The sequence below is a fragment of the Crinia signifera genome, chromosome 3, assembly GCF_055691185.1.
Source record: "Crinia signifera chromosome 3, ASM5569118v1, whole genome shotgun sequence".
Taxonomy (NCBI): Eukaryota; Metazoa; Chordata; class Amphibia; order Anura; family Myobatrachidae; genus Crinia; species Crinia signifera.
Window position 1 is genome coordinate 268,652,849 of NC_139219.1, and position 16,750 is coordinate 268,669,598.

The window sequence follows — 16,750 nt, forward strand, 5'->3', positions numbered from 1 at the left end:
GATAATCCATGTTGTAATGTAAGGGGTAACTATTTAGTTTTGCACAAAGAGAAAATACTGTCTGCATTTGCTAAGCACCAATTCAAAGCAGCTTTGTTTTTACACTGAAATTTAGACTTGGGAAATTTAGACACACCCCTCCCAACTCTAAATCTGTCAGCTCATTTAAAATTTTCCCCTACTGCGGTGCAACATACTGTAGTTCTAGGAAGGGACAAATTTGTCCCTTTTTGCAGAGTTAATTTTATGTCCAAATAAGAGTTCTTAGAAAAAAAGATTTAAGCAGGACATTTCATCCTCTCATTGCAATATATTTTTATAGATTTTTGGGAGAGTGTTGATGTGAAAATATTATATTGATTTATTATTTTGATATAACCAAACTATAAAGTCTGGATTATTTTTATGTTTTTCCCTTTTATCTTGGTATTTAGTTCCAATAAACATATTTAAGAAAGCAGAGATACAGTATAGATTAAAAAAAAACTCGTTAACCCCTTCCCGCCCGCGGACGTACCTGTACGTCACGGCAGCGGGGTAGTTCGCGCACCTTGCCGTACAGGTACGTCCCCGCTGTGTCATGTCGCCTTGTCAAGTGACAAGGCGACATAGTATAGATGGCTGCTGTCATCAATAGCAGCCGATCGTGTCAGTGCGCCCGCGGACCAATCAGAGTGGTCCCGCCCCGCCGATCGCTGTGATTGGTCAGTCAGTCCTGACTACACCAATCACAGCCTTTCTATTGTAAAAGGGGTGTTTTGCTTCTCTTCCCGGGCTCTAACCCTCTCACTGTGTTAGAGCTTTGGAAGGAGAAGCTGTGTCAGAGCTGTGTCAGAGTTTAGGCTGTGTTTAGGCTGTGTGAAATTGCGCTGATCACCACAATACCCCTGCCTATATCACCCTCCCTGTGGTCATCTGTGCAGGGATCACCCTCCCTGTGGTCACCCCTGCCTATATCACCCTCCCTGTGGTCATCTGTGCAGGGATCACCCTCCCTGTGGTAACCCCTGCCTATATCACCCTCCCTGTGGTCATCTGTGCAGGGATCACCCTCCCTGTGGTCACCCCTGCCTATATCACCCTCCCTGTGGTCATCTGTGCTGGGATCACCCTCCCTGTGGTCACCCCTGCCTATATCACCCTCCCTGTGGTCATCTGTGCAGGGATCACCCTCCCTGTGGTCACCCCTGCCTATATCACCCTCCCTGTGGTCATCTGTGCAGGGATCACCCTCCCTGTGGTAACCCCTGCCTATATCACCCTCCCTGTGGTCATCTGTGCAGGGATCACCCTCCCTGTGGTCACCCCTGCCTATATCACCCTCCCTGTGGTCATCTGTGCAGGGATCACCCTCCCTGTGGTCATCTGTGCTGTGATCACCCTCCCTGTGGTCATCTGTGCTGGGATCACCCTCCCTGTGGTCATCTGTGCTGTGATCACCCTCCCTGTAGTCACCACCTAATTTTGTGTGTTGTGATCCGTATAATTTTTCTGTACCTTATCCGTACACCATAATTTTTCTGTGCGTTATTCGTACCCCATAATTTTTCGGTGCATTTGTACCCCATAATTTTTTATGTGCGTTACTCGTACCCCATAATTTTTCTGTGCATTTGTACCCCATAATTTTTTCTGTGCGTTATTCGTACCCCATAATTTTTCGGTGCATTTGTACCCCATAATTTTTTCTGTGCGTTACTCGTACCCCATAATTTTTCTGTGCATTTGTACCCCATAATTTTTTCTGTGCGTTATTCGTACCCCATAATTTTTCGGTGCATTTGTACCCCATAATTTTTTCTGTGCGTTACTTGTACACCATAATTTTTCAGTGCATTTGTACCCCATAATTTTTTAGTGCATTCGCACACCATAATTTTTGCAGTGCATTTGCACATTGTCAGTGCTACAAAACCCCACACGTGTTGAAGCACCTCATAAATACATACACCAATAAAACTATGGCCCAACGAACATATACTGCCGAGGAGGCATACGAGTTTCTGGCCTCTGATACTGAGTCTGCTAGCGAGGATGAGACAAATTTCCGTTTGTCATCCTCTTCATCATCTAGTGACTCTGATGAACCCCCGAGGAGGCAACGCAGGACTCCCACTGCAGTAGTCGAGTCCTCTGACCCCACATGGACAACCCCTGAAAACTACGTACCCCAGGTCCCTGAGTTCACAGGGAATCCAGGAATACAATTTAATTCAGCAGGGTTCAGAGAGCTGGACTTTTTTAAATTTTTTTTTAGTGATGATTTAGTTGATCTAATGGTCACCCAGACTAATGTTTATGCCCAACAATTTATTGAGCAAAACCCCACCTCTAATTATGCCCAGCCCCGCAAGTGGACCCCTGTACATAAAAATGAAATGGTTATATTTTGGGGCCTTGTACTGTGCATGGGGCTAGTGAAGAAGCCCACGATTAGGTCCTACTGGAGCACAGACATCTTATACAATACACCAATGTTCCGTGTGGCTATGTCAAGGACCCGCTTCGAAGCGATCCTTAGGTTTCTCCATTATAGGGATAATGCACAGTGCCCACCCCGGGATGACCCCAATTATGACCGGTTATATAAACTTAGACCCCTAATAGACCATTTTAGTACCAAGTTTGCCCAGGCATACATCCCCGAGAAGCACATTTCAATAGATGAGTCCCTGGTACATTTCAAAGGGAGGCTCCAATTCCGCCAGTACCTGCCAAGTAAGAGGGCAAGGTATGGCGTGAAAATGTACAAGCTGTGTGAGAGTACATCAGGGTACACACACAAATTTAGGATATATGAAGGTAGAGACACAAAAATAGACCCCCCACAATGCCCCCCCTTACTCGGAATTAGTGGGAAGATAGTGTGGGATTTGGTGCACCCACTGCTGGACCAGGGATACCACCTGTACCTGGATAATTTCTATACCAGCGTCCCACTATTCAAAAGCCTCGCTTCCAGAAGTACTGTGGCATGCGGCACTGCACGGAAAAATAATAGAAGCCTCCCTAGGTCGCTGCTTGGGCAAACACTTAGAAGGGGCGAGAGCAGGGCATTATGCAGCGACAATGTACTGTGTGTCAAGTATAGGGACAAGAGAGATGTCCTTATCTTGACAACAGTGCATGGCCATAGCAGCACCCCTGTCCCAGTGCGGGGCACAAGTACCGAAACTACAAAACCCAACTGCATTTTGGATTATAATAGGTACATGGGGGGGGTCGACCTGTCAGATCAAGTGCTGAAGCCTTACAGTGCTATGAGAAAAACAAGGTTCTGGTATAAAAAATTAGCTGTACACATAGTACAAATGGCACTGTACAACGCATTTGTACTACATCGATGTGCAGGCCAAAGGGGGACATTCCTGGATTACCAAGAGGCAGTAATAAAGGCCCTTATTTTTGGCAACCAGGAACAGGGGGGCCCTAGTACTTCTGGAAGCGAGGCCTCGCGAATTGTACCAGGGCAACATTTTCCGAGTGAAGTCCCCCACACTGGAAAGAAAGGAAGGTCCCAGAAACGATGTAGAGTATGCTACAAAAAGGGGATAAGAAAGGACACAACTTACCATTGTGAAACCTGCCCCACACAACCAGGCTTGTGTATCAAAGATTGTTTTAAGATATATCACACTTCCCTTGAATTTTAATGTACTCCACACAGCTTGTACAAAGAGCCGCATGCCATTACCTTCCCTTCTGAGTCTTGCCATGTGTCCAAACAGAAATTTACAAACACATATATGCTATTGCCATACTCAGGAGAAAAAGCACCCCATAATATGTTACACAATTTCTCCTATTAACCCTTGTGAAAATGGCACATTTTGATCTAAAGTTACATATTAATGTAAAAAATTAGTTTTTTTTTTTATTTTCACAGCCCATAACAATTTGACAAAACACCAGTGGGGTCAAAATGCTCACTACGGCCGTAAGTGAGTTCCATGAGGGGGGCTAGTAACAAAAAGGTATCACTTGCTTGGGATTTCCACTGCACAGGTACAATATGGGCTCTGCAAATGCAAGATGGCGCCCGAAAACCATTCCAGCAAACTCTATGATAAAATGGCACTCCTTCCCTTCTGAAGCCTGCTGTCTGCCCAAATAGCGTTTTACAACCATATATGGGGTATTGCCATACTCAGGAGAAATTGTGTAACAAATTTTGGGGTGCTTTTTCTACTATTGCCCTTTGTGGAAGTATAAAATTATGGGGTGAATCTACAAATTAATGGAAAAAATTACATTTTTCATTTTCACGTATCGATGCCTAACAATTTGACAAAACACCAGTGGGGTCAAAGTACTCACTATACCCATAGATGAGTTCCTTGAGGGGTGTAGTTTACAAAATGGTATCACTTGTTGGGGTTTTTGACTGCTCTGATACAACAGGGGTTCTGCAAATGCAACATGGCGCATGAAAACCATTCCAGCAAAATCTGCGCCAAAAACGCCAAATGGTGCACCTTCCCTTCTGAAGCCTGCTGTCTGCCCAAATAGCGTTTTACAACCATATATGGGGTATTGCCATACTCAGGAGAAATTGTGTAACAAATTTTGGGGTGCTTTTTCTACTATTGCCCTTTGTGGAAGTATAAAATTATGGGGTGAATCTACAAATTAATGGAAAAAATGACATTTTTCATTTTCACGTATCGATGCCTAACAATTTGACAAAACACCAGTGGGGTCAAAGTACTCACTATACCCATAGATGAATTCCCTGAGGGGTGTAGTTTGCAAAATGGGGTCACTTGTGGGGGGGTTCCACTGTATTGGTGCTTCGGGGGTCTTGCTAATGCGACATAGCACCCACCAACATTCCACCAGAATCTGAGCTGCAAAATCCAAAAATCACTCCTTCCCGTCTGAGTCCTGCCATGCACCCAACTGGTATTTTTTGGTCACATGTGAGGCATTGCCGTACTCGGGAGAAATTGGGCCACAGATTTTGGGGTGCTTTTTCTCCTTCATTCCTTGTTAAAATGACACATTTTGAGCCAGAACTGCATTTTTGTGTAAAAAAATGTAATTTTTCATTTTCACTGCCCAGTTGTATCAAAATTGGTGAAACCCCTGGGGGTTTGAAATGTACACTATACCCCTAGATGTATTCCCTGAGGGGTGTACTTTGCAAAATGGTGTGACTTGTGGGGGGGTTCCACTGTATTGGTGCTTTGGGAGTCTTGCTAATGCAACATGGCACCCACCATTCATTCCACCAAAATCTGTGCTGCCAAATCCAAAAATCACTCCTTCCCTTCTGAGTCCTGCCATGCACCCAACTGGTATTTTTTGGTCACATGTGAGGCATTGCCGTACTCGGGAGAAATTGGGCCACAGATTTTGGGGTGCTTTTTCTCCTTCATTCCTTGTTAAAATGACACATTTTGAGCCAGAACTGCATTTTTGTGTAAAAAAATGTAATTTTTCATTTTCACTGCCCAGTTGTATCAAAATTGGTAAAACCCCTGGGGGTTTGAAATGTACACTATACCCCTAGATGAATTCCCTGAGGGGTGTACTTTGCAAAATGGGGTGACTTGTGGGGGGGTTCCACTGTATTGGTGCAACATAGCACCCACCATTCATTCCACCAAAATCTGTGCTGCAAAATCCAAAAATCACTCCTTCCCTTCTGAGTCCTGCCATGCACCCAACTGGTATTTTTTGGTCACATGTGAGGCATTGCCGTACTCGGGAGAAATTGGGCCACAGATTTTGGGGTGCTTTTTCTCCTTCATTCCTTGTTAAAATGACACATTTTGAGCCAGAACTGCATTTTTGTGTAAAAAAATGTAATTTTTCATTTTCACTGCCCAGTTGTATCAAAATTGGTGAAACCCCTGGGGGTTTGAAATGTACACTATACCCCTAGATGAATTCCCTGAGGGGTGTACTTTGCAAAATGGGGTGACTTGTGGGGGGGTTCCACTGTATTGGTGCTTTGGGAGTCTTGCTAATGCAACATGGCACCCACCATTCATTCCACCAAAATCTGTGCTGCCAAATCCAAAAATCACTCCTTCCCTTCTGAGTCCTGCCATGCGCCCAACTGGTATTTTTTGGTCACATGTGAGGCATTGCCGTACTCGGGAGAAATTGGGGCACAGACTTTGGGGTGCTTTGTCTCCTTCATTCCTTGTGAAAATGAAAAATTTTGAGCCAGAACTGCATGTTTGTGTAAAAAAATGTAATTTTCCATTTTCACATCCCAGTTGTACCAAAATTGGTGAAACCCCTGGGGGTTTGAAATGTACACTATACCCCTAGATGAATTCCCTGAGGGGTGTAGATTGCAAAATGGGGTGACTTGTGGGGGAGGTTCCTAACTTTTAGCACTTATGGTGCCTAGAAACCTACATGGTGCCTAAAAAAAAATCTCATAAAAAGGAGGCTCCAAAATCAAGTAGGTGCTCCTTCTATTATGAAGCCTGTGGTTTGGTCAACGTGCACACTAGGGCCACATATAGGATATTTTTGAAAACAAAAGAATTGGGGGAATCAATTTTTAGTCACATTTCTCTAGTAAAATCTACTGTATTCGTTAGAAAAATGTATTAAAATTGAAACTCTGCAAAAAAAAAGAAATTTTGAAATTTCACCTACACTTTGTTTTAATTCCTGTGAAACACCTAAAGGGTTAACAAACTTCCAAAATGCTGTTTTGAATACTGTGAGGGGTGCAGTTTTTGAAATGGCATCATTTATTGGGGTGTCTCACATACAAGTCCCTCAAAGTCACATCAGAACTGAACTGGTCCCTAAAAAAATCAGTGTTTGAAATTTTCTTGAAAATTTGAGAATTTGCTAGTCATATTTGAAGCCTCCTAGTGTCCAAAAAAATGAAAAGGAGGTTGAAATAATGATTGCAACATAAAGTAGACATATGGTCTTTGTTAGTTATTAACTATTTTGAGTGGTATGATTATTTGTCTCACAAGCAGAAAATGTGACATTTTGCATATTGCTAAATTTTCCATTTTTTCACGATATTTTGGTATTTTTCACAAAAAAACACAGACTGTATCGCCCAAAATTTACCACTAACTTGAAGTACAATGTGTCACGAGAAAACAATCTCAAAATCACTGGGATAAGTAAAAGCAAAAAAAAGTTATCCCCACTTAAGTGAGACATGTCAGATTTGAAAAAAAGGGCTCTGTCATGAAGGCACAAACTGGCTCTGTCATGAAGGGGTTAAAATGCATTGTTGTTTTTATTTTTTGTACAAAAAATGACAAATCCCAAGAAAATTCTAGGAAAAAGCCAATTTCAGAGCACAGTGCAGCATTTTCATAATATCATTTTATGGCACTTTTGCTTCAACCAAAATGATAAGGCCCAGGGGATCACACAGAGCATAGAGACGAACTGTGTTTTAAGTACATAAAAGGCATACAAAATGATCTCATCTCCACCTAAATGGAAATAAATTAATATCCCATAGTTACTGAAAAATATTATTATACCATTTTAAAAAGCATGATCCTTATATAGAGATAGCCAATTCTGGAATTCGGCCAAATGTCAAAGACTTTCCATTGGTGAAACCATTTACAAATCAACCTAATTTGCATGCATTCACAAATATCACCCACTGATTAGTCAGGTCAATCACAATAGCCAGACAGCCAGCATGAACAAATCTCACTGACCTTTACTGTACAAGTTTACAGACACTAAGGAGTAAATGTAACAAGGTTCTAGATTTACACTCTTAGAATTGATAAAAATATTTTGCTTATCTGAAATAAAGCCCAGCGTAATACCCATAATACCCAACACATGAAAGGCAGCATCTTGTCACTCAAAATTACACACTGAAGCACGCACAAAAGTTCGGATGAGCGGGGTCAGAATATTCAATTAAGAATCAAAAAAGCTGTCAACTTCACTATTCAGAAAAGTACAGAAAATGGTGTGGCGTTCCGGTACACAATCTTTTCTTAATTTATTACAAATTGGCATTTCAATATGGTGTGTTTTCCAATGAATTACAGCAAAGCTGCTGCCATTGCTATTTTTTTTTTGCATGCAAAAGCTAATCTGAGCATAGGGACATTTACTGTTATGTCATTAGTTCCATCCGATGGCATATAATTGATAATGGATTCCGTCCTTTGGCATATAATTGATACATCGGAAACATCATCGGACATCAGGTCATGTCGCTGAGTCTGAGCTGCTCTCTCCTGGAACACAAAAGGCGCTGCCGCGCTCCAGTAGTAAGTCATTTTCATCAGTGGCTTCCCATTCTTTTGTATGGTTTTTTTTTAATGCAGCTTGGATGGCTCCAGGCTCCTGGCTCCCCCTGCCTAGCTCTCCGTGAACCCTGCTCCCCCGGGCTCCCGACTCCCCAATGTATGGGGGCCTCAAGACTGAGCAACATGAAACAGTAGTGTTCTGATGTGAACGATATCTTCGGTTATGGGACAGGCGGCACCACAGCCATGGCCACGTGCACGACCACTTTATCCATCGGCCTGAGGATCCTGGGTACATCCGGGCCAGCATGATCCTTGGCCGCGGCTGCTAGCCTACACCACCCTGCTAGAAGCCCCAGGCAGACACTGGGACCAGTGGAGGAACTTCCAGCCTGCAGGCCCCCAGCTGAAGACCTGTGGATTGTGAGTGCCCATTTTCCCCCCCATGTCCCAGCTCCAGGTATAAGCAGTGCCCCCCCGAGAGGAGCCCCGAAAAAGGAGGGGGACAGGAGGTGCATTGGCCAAGCGGCAATGACACCCAGAGGCCAGTAGGATCCCTCCCTCACTGACTCTCCCCCCCGCCTCATTGACTGACTCTTCCCCCCCTGCCACCACCCAAGCTGCCTCTCTCTACAGGAAGATGGCCTGTTGAGCCCTTCAAGATGGCGCCGCAAATGGCTGCTTAAGAACTGTACACTCTGCCATATGTAACCTTGTGTCTCCTGTTTGATAAATGTACTGTCTTTGCTATAACTGTTACCTACCTGGCTGCTGCATCGACCAGTGGTGCCGCTGATGGCTGCCTAGGCAATGTGCAGCTCGGCAGGTATGTGTTCCCCGCATGTATATCCCCCAGGGTACTTCTAGTGTATACCTGTATGTCGTTGGCGTGCGGTGGGGTGAGGCAGGTGAGGCCTCACACACACACACACACACTGCATACTCAGAAGACCAAGGGAGTTATTCTGGTCCATTCGCATAGACCAGAACATTCGCACAGGGACTGACGGTTGGCGTATGCACATGCGCAGGGTCATCTCTGTGCATGTGAATACACCAGGTGCTTGCGGCCACAGCAAAGAGACTGGGTGCCGCACGCACCCAAGGCTGCGGCGGCGGATAGTCGCGCCCAGGAACGCCATGTAAACTCTGGGCTTTCCCATAGTAATCGGGCTGTGACGTCGGTGCTGGGGGCAGGCAGCTGACATCACCGGATGTCAGCTGCCCGTCCTCTTCCTCCCAAGGGTGCACGCAATTCTAAGTGACCTGAGAGTCACTTAGATATGCGTGCACGTTCCACATCATTCCATGGTCGGTGACCATGGAATGATGTGGGTGTTCACCCAGAGGCTGCGAATGGATGTTATGTAAAACATGCATTCGCAGACAGTGCGTGCGAAGCGGCCAAGCCACCATTCGCAAGGCAGATCAACCAGAATAACCCCCCAAATCCCATAACATTGTGTTGGAAGGTGAGGAATTACAGACGAAGCTCAATACTTTGAATAACTTAATTCGTCCTTCGTGGGTGGGTGCTCTGGGTGTGCGCGAAACAATATGTACATTAGTGATTTCTATAGAAATCGATGCAGATCACTTTCAGTCCAGCAATTGAATCTGCCCCTTACTGTGTGAAAGTAGGAGTAATAGCATAATTTCAGTAGGAAATTGTGTATAATAATCTGATTCCATTTTAAGATACAGAAGCTTTTATTTCATAGTGCGAGTGTCTCAGACCAAGGTTCATTGTATACATTGGAACAGACAAAAATGCTTTGTCAGCAAAATCCAGTTTTCTTTGAAAGAAAATGTTCTTAAAGGAATGCTGAGGTTACCAGCTGTACAATGTCACATAAACCAATGCAAAATAAAGCAACCCAACCGCAGATTATATATGCCCTGACCTTCCGTGTTATTGAGGTTATATAGTTAAATGAAACTCATTATTTTTAGAACACGTGTATAAGTGACAACACTCCAGGGAAATGCCTGCCGGTCCGTGAGGACTCGGCGGAGGATTATTGCTGTTTAGAATAAAGTGATGCGTACAGAATATGGAAAAGAGAGCAGCGCACTGATGGTAAATGTTCAATAATAAACAATAATGGCATTGTCTAAATACTTATGACATTTTATTAAAACTGCAATATTAAAAACAATTCACAACAATAATATTCCTGATAGGTAATTGATCCATTAATAAGGGAGCAATGTACTTGGAATGCTTGTGGCACTCTCTCAGCAATTATGGACTCTGTTCACCTGTGGATGGTTGATAAATGGGAGGATGGGAAGGGGGCAACTGCCATCAGTACTATGTTAGAGGTCTCAACACTCTTGGGTCTTTTTCCAGGCTTGGGTAGAATGGTCCTTACTATTATGTGGGTCAATAGAAGTTGAATAACCGCTCAAGGAAGTTCGAATGGACCTTGTGGAATGTCCCAAAAGATGGTTGTCCTTTGCACGTGTACATGGTGCACGGTGCTTGTATCAAGGTCTCAACAGGGTGAGGAGACCAGTTTGAAGTTATGCTATGTTGAGCTCCCTGAACCACCCAATGCAGTGAGGATTTTATTGCAAAATATAACCAGGGAATGTTTTTGGTTTTGTTGGCTGAAACACATGCAATATGCACAAAAAGGTGCAATTGCTAGCAACAGGAATGTGTGATTTTTAGTAAAGGTGCAATTGTTAGCAACGGAAATGTGTGATTTTTTTTTTTGTAACGGCCCAGGAGCGTGCAATCAATTGTAAAATTAAATAGAAATGTTGTGAGGTCCCCAGTACCCCCGAGCATAACCACCTCTGGGATCTTTGAGCCGGACCTGGTTTCCCAAATACGGGGAAAAAAAGTAATGGGTCCCCTCATATTTAAGAAACCAGCACAGGGCTCATGGACTGGTCCTGGTTCCAAAAATACAGGGGACAAAAAGACTGTGGGCCTCCCAGATTTTGAAACCAGTACCAGACTCCAACAGCCAGAGGTGCCATGCCACATCCAGGGGACACTTTTTTACACATTAGAATTAAAATTTAACATTGTGTTGTGCTTTGGAATAACAAGTCCCAGCAAGCCTCCCCTGCATATAAGGACCACTAGTCCCAGCATGTGTGGCATTAAAGGGCTTGCAGAAACTTGTAGACCCACAGCATTACCAGTGTTACAATAATTACACACTGACACCCTCACCAGTACTGCTTTATTACATACATGTACCCATTCACAGATAAACATACATAAACTCATCTTCCTCTGACCTCTTCTCCAGTTTTTCATTTGTAATTTTGATATTTTCTATGAGATTTTGAATGAACGATTTTTTGGTCAGGGTAAAATGTGTAATTTTTACTGCAAATTGCACACTACTACATGTTCGATTTTTGTTAAATGTGCAATTTTGGCAGTTTTTGACCAAACAAATTGCACATTACTAAACATCGCACCCTATTACATTTTGCCCAAGGTCTGCAGTAGGAGTGTATAAAAACAGTCTGATCTGGAGTTTAATCTCCTGTTGATTGAACAAGTTTTTTTTTTTTAAAAATGCCTGAAAAACAGCCTTACTGCAGTAATTTCCTTTCTCATGTTAGTCAGCTTAAACCTTGTAACTTTGATCTGGTTTTAACGATGTGCATGGAACTGTTCCTGTGAGAAACAAATGAATGTTCATGTCTGCTTGCTGGAGTTGTACTGAAGCATCACAAGACTTTTGAAGGGTTCTTCTATTGGCTGTTCTCCATCCTTGTGCAAGTTACGTCTATCACAAAGAAAATAGGACAATGACGTTTTGGATGTCAAAACTGTGCTTATACTGTAAGTAAGAGAGACGCACTACAAGACTATTATTAGCTTGTTCCAGTGGTAACGGGCAAAGTTCTGTAAGTCTCCCAAAATAAATATTGTAAGTGAAGTATAATTTCTCTTAGGTGATTACATAAACCATGTGAACTTCAAATTTATGTTATGGGAAATACAAAGCATCAACAATTGCAGGCTACCGCAGCCATCCATTCTATAACCGGGATTTTTTTATTCTTGTACCTGATATTTAATGTAATACTAGTTACCAGCCCATCAAAATGATGGCACAACAAAACCATAATGTCAGCGCTGGTGGCTGTGCTCACCCAAATGGAGCAACAATTGAATTGCTCCTTTAAAATGCCCATCTAGTGGCCGCCAGCACATATACAGTAGCACTTGAATTTCCCCATTAGAGGTGATGAGCCTTTTATTATATAGGATTTTTTCTGCCTTAGAATAGCACTTCTTCCAAAGCTCAGCATCTGATCCATCTCCTCCCAAAATTCTAGACATGCAAATGTCAGGATAATCATATGTTGACATTGATCGTGAAGACATTTGCTATTTCAACACTGCTAAAATGTCATTATCATAGAGTCAACAAACCGTCTCTGGTGGCCCAGGGTTCTCTTATCAGGTCACAGGTTTCCATTGCTGGCTTCCTGGCCCTGGTGGTCACATGATGTGCAGTACCAGCTGAGTTATTTAATGTGACAGCTGCAGCATTCTGGTAAATCCCCCTATCCCTCCTACTAACCTTAACACTGCCCCTATTGCTGAACACTTTTGGAGTACACACTTGAGGGGGGGACAACTCAGGTAAAGAGGGAGCCAGTTCATACAGGGGCTTCCAAATTCCCACTACAGATATGGACTGTCTGACATGCCTACATGGATGCTGTCAGCAATGTAATCCTCCACCATTTTTTTTTATGGTGACAGCATCATGTGCAGTGACAGTAGAATGTCAGCAATTGTTGGCAGGTCCTTCAGTCCGCACCAGATGTTCAAACTCGCTCCTGCCTGCCCCGCATCATCACCAGCGGGTCGGATGATTTGCTTTGTTTTTGATAACAGCTTAAAACTCTTACATTTTCTAGCGGGGGGGAAGAGGAGGGCTTTGATTGTCATATGAAGCGGAACCACTAGTCATGAACATACAGTAGGCCTGGGCCTTAGCCATTCCTTGCCACTTTGTGTTGTAAATGGCATATTGGCAAGCTTCCGCTACTCCTCAAACGATTTACATTTATTTTTTTCGTCGTGTTACTGAACTTTGGGATTTTGGATTTTACATTCCCTCTACAAAGCAATGGCATCGGCCTTGGTAGGTGACGTTGATGCCATTTTATTGTCCATGTCATGACTAGTGGCAGCAGCTTCAGCACTAGGAGGGAGTGGTTCTTCACTATTTTATCCTCCAAATTTTGGTTCTCCATTATCTTTCTTGAGTATCACTGGACTGGAATTGTAAAGCAGTACCAATGGACTTTAATGGCAGGAATGTCTCAGTACATGCCACCACACCCTGGGAAGTTTTGGTACAGTGTAGGATCTTCTCACACAAGGAGGGCACTGGGTTGTTTCTGGGAGTCAGGCTATTAGTGAGATTTGGAGACATAGCCAAATCTAGAATTATGGTAATGGAAGGTCCCAAATTCAAATACAGAAGCAGGCTTCGCCGCGCAGCAAAAAGGGGCGTGGCCTAAGGGGAAGGAGGCGCGGCATCACAAAAATGGGCGTGGTATTACACTTTAGACCACACACCATAATGCCCATTACACATTTTAGCAAACTCCGCAATACCAGCATGGCACATACAGAAACCTCCTCCTCTCCCCATACGGCATATACCCTGGGCCGAGGGCTGGGAGTATAATTTGGCCCACTCACATAAAACAAGATACACAAATACTAGAAAAGCCGTAGTACAGGAACAGTGACAGTGCACGCTGAAAATTTAGGGCATGGCTCTGTGGGGAAGGGGTGTTGCCACATAATAGTACGCCACACAAAAGTGCCACTTATATGACCTCTGGCTGTGCGGGCAGAGAGGTGGTATAAATAAGGTGGAAGGAAGGTGACTAGATAGAAGAAGGGTGGCAGGTAAATGGGGGAGCAGAAGGAGGGTGGGTGGGAGATCATGTGTTAGCTGCCAAGGGTCATCAGATTGTGGGGTGACTGGCAGGGTTGGAAGTTTTTGAAAGTGACAGGGGAGGAGGGAGGAAGATATTGGATCAGCTAATAGAGGGTTGCAAATCACGGTGAAGACTAGCAAGGGGTGGCAGATAGTGGGGTTACTGGCAGGGGCTGGAAGATAGTGGTGGTGACAGAAAGGAAGGGGTGGCAGGTAATGGGGGCTGGTTAGGAATGGGTGGCCGGGGGAGGCTGGCAGATCCTGGCAGTAACTGACCAATTGTATTTGTGACTAGACAGACCGTTATACAAACTGTAGAACTGAGATGCTGCCCAGCTATTCAGGTAATATCTATTTGCTATGCAGAATGTATGTGTGCAGGTGGTCTCAGATGTCAAGCACTGTACTTATTGCCCACCACCCTAACCTCACATAGAGCGGACCCCCATGTTGCCAAACCTGTGCTTCTAAGGGCCATGGGAGGAGGTGAGAAAGCCACTAATTAACATGAAACTCCCCAGTCCCCCACATTTGGGTACTCACTTCTGGTCTTGCACTCCCCTAATAACATGTGGCTGATGCTGGGGTATGTGCAGTGCTAGTTCATCAGACAGCACCTGCCAAGCGAACGCAGAAACTGACTAGCAGGCCGCCATAGAGGAGGGATGTGCAGTAGCTGCGGCAGCCGACAAAGAGGGCATGATAGCTGGAATGTCCATCCCCTTCAGAGAACTGCAGAGCAGTGGCAACCAGAAGCTCTGCAGAGCGCATGCACGGCGGCAAATTGGAGCTCACAGGGACCCTGCCAGGAGAGAGTGCAGTACTCACGACATCCTTCCTCCTCCACACGAGTTTACTTTCAGTCCACAACTCCACCCCGGCGCTGGGCTGACATGTGACGCGGCAAGCACACTCTCTTACCTCTCACCAGTCAGACAGCGAGTATTTGCAAAACCTGATTAGGTGCGTCCAGAGGCGTGGCACATCCCCCTTGGCAACAAGCCATTCCCTTAGACTAAACAGCCGGGCAGCGCACAGCTCTCTCTGCCCAGCTGTCATTTCTTTAAATTTTATGCAGCTGGTGGTCTAATGGGTGGTCCGGTGCACCCCCGGACCACCCCTTAGATTCGCCTATGTTTGGAGACTCTCACTGCTTCTATGCTGGATGATAATTCAAGGCTGTTACTGTACAGGTATAATGATGACACAGACAGTATAGTACCATTTTGTATTAATATATTTTTACTAGGTGATTCATCGTGCCCTATGGGTGCTCTTCATACTGTCGTTAAGGGCTCCACCCACTTAACCTGTGAATGCCTTTATTGCGTGAAATATGGTTTGTGCGAGAGGGTCGGGTGTGGTATACTGAACTTCCTTAACCTGTGAACACCTTTATTACGTGAAATATGGTTTGTGTGGGAGGGTCGGGTGGGAAAAGACTGCAGGTGTGTGTATGTGTATGGGTGGGGGTTTCCACAGGTGGATGTGGGGGAGCTGCAGGTGGTGGAGTGGCAGGTGCGGTGGTGTGGCAATGGCGTGGGTTGGGACTCAGAGGTTGATTGGGAGTAGTGTGGGTGGGGTGGAGTGTCGGCTGCGTGGATATTGCGGGTGGTGTGGTGCGTTGGTGTTGCTGGTGGGTGAGGGGAGTTGTGGGGGTACTGCAGGTGGTGAGGGTTGGGTGCAAGTGATCAACATGTGGGTGTGAATATACTGCGTGAGGTTGCTGGATTGCCATGGGTGTAGTTTTACTGCAGGTTGGGGAGGAGTGGGTGTGTAGCGGGTGCATGCAGGGGTGGCATGGGTGGGGGAGCGGTGGTTGTGGGGGTACTGCAGTTGTCTTTGGCTCAGGTGCGGGGTGGGCACAGGTGGTTGGAAAGGCCTGTGCAAGTGTGCTGCGGGTGGGGGAGTGGTGGGTGCATTGCTCCTGGGGGTGCTGTTGGTGTGGGTGTGGTGGTGCAGCAGGTGGAGAAGGGGCGTGTGTGCGAGGGAGCGCGGGTGCTGGACGGGAAGCTGTGGCGGGTTGTGTAGGTCCATACTGTGGTATTGGAGTGGCAGGAGCTGCCCCCGGGCTTTTTCCCTGAAGCCAGCCTGTAGTGAACATGCTGCAGTGAAGGGAGGCAACATGGGTGAGGACCAAGGAGCAGGGGGCAGGGACAGGCAAATGGGCATAAAAAAAGCCAATTTAAAAAGTAGCTCAAGTGGCACTCAGGGGCATGCTTTCACCGGATATGAGAGCACGCGCCGGTCACTGAAGCCAATGTGATTGGGCAGCAGATTCAGCACTGACATTGACTGCATCTGGCTGTCACTGTCAAGGGCTGTGCTGTAAAGGGAGCAAGCCCAGCGACAGCCGTCCTGGGCCAACAATCTGAGCTGCCCCAAAGCCAGCCTCCAGCTCAGCTCCCCTGCTCAGCCCTGCACTCAGCGCACCCCCTGTCCAGTCCCCGCCCACACTGCTTGTGGCTGGCTCTGGGAGGAAGGCAGCAGCCACTTTCCCCACCTCCCCGGCCACACTGGTCATGACACAGCGGCTGGCTCTGGCAGAAAGGCAGGAGCAACTCCCCGCACCCCCCTCACTCCCTGCCAGCC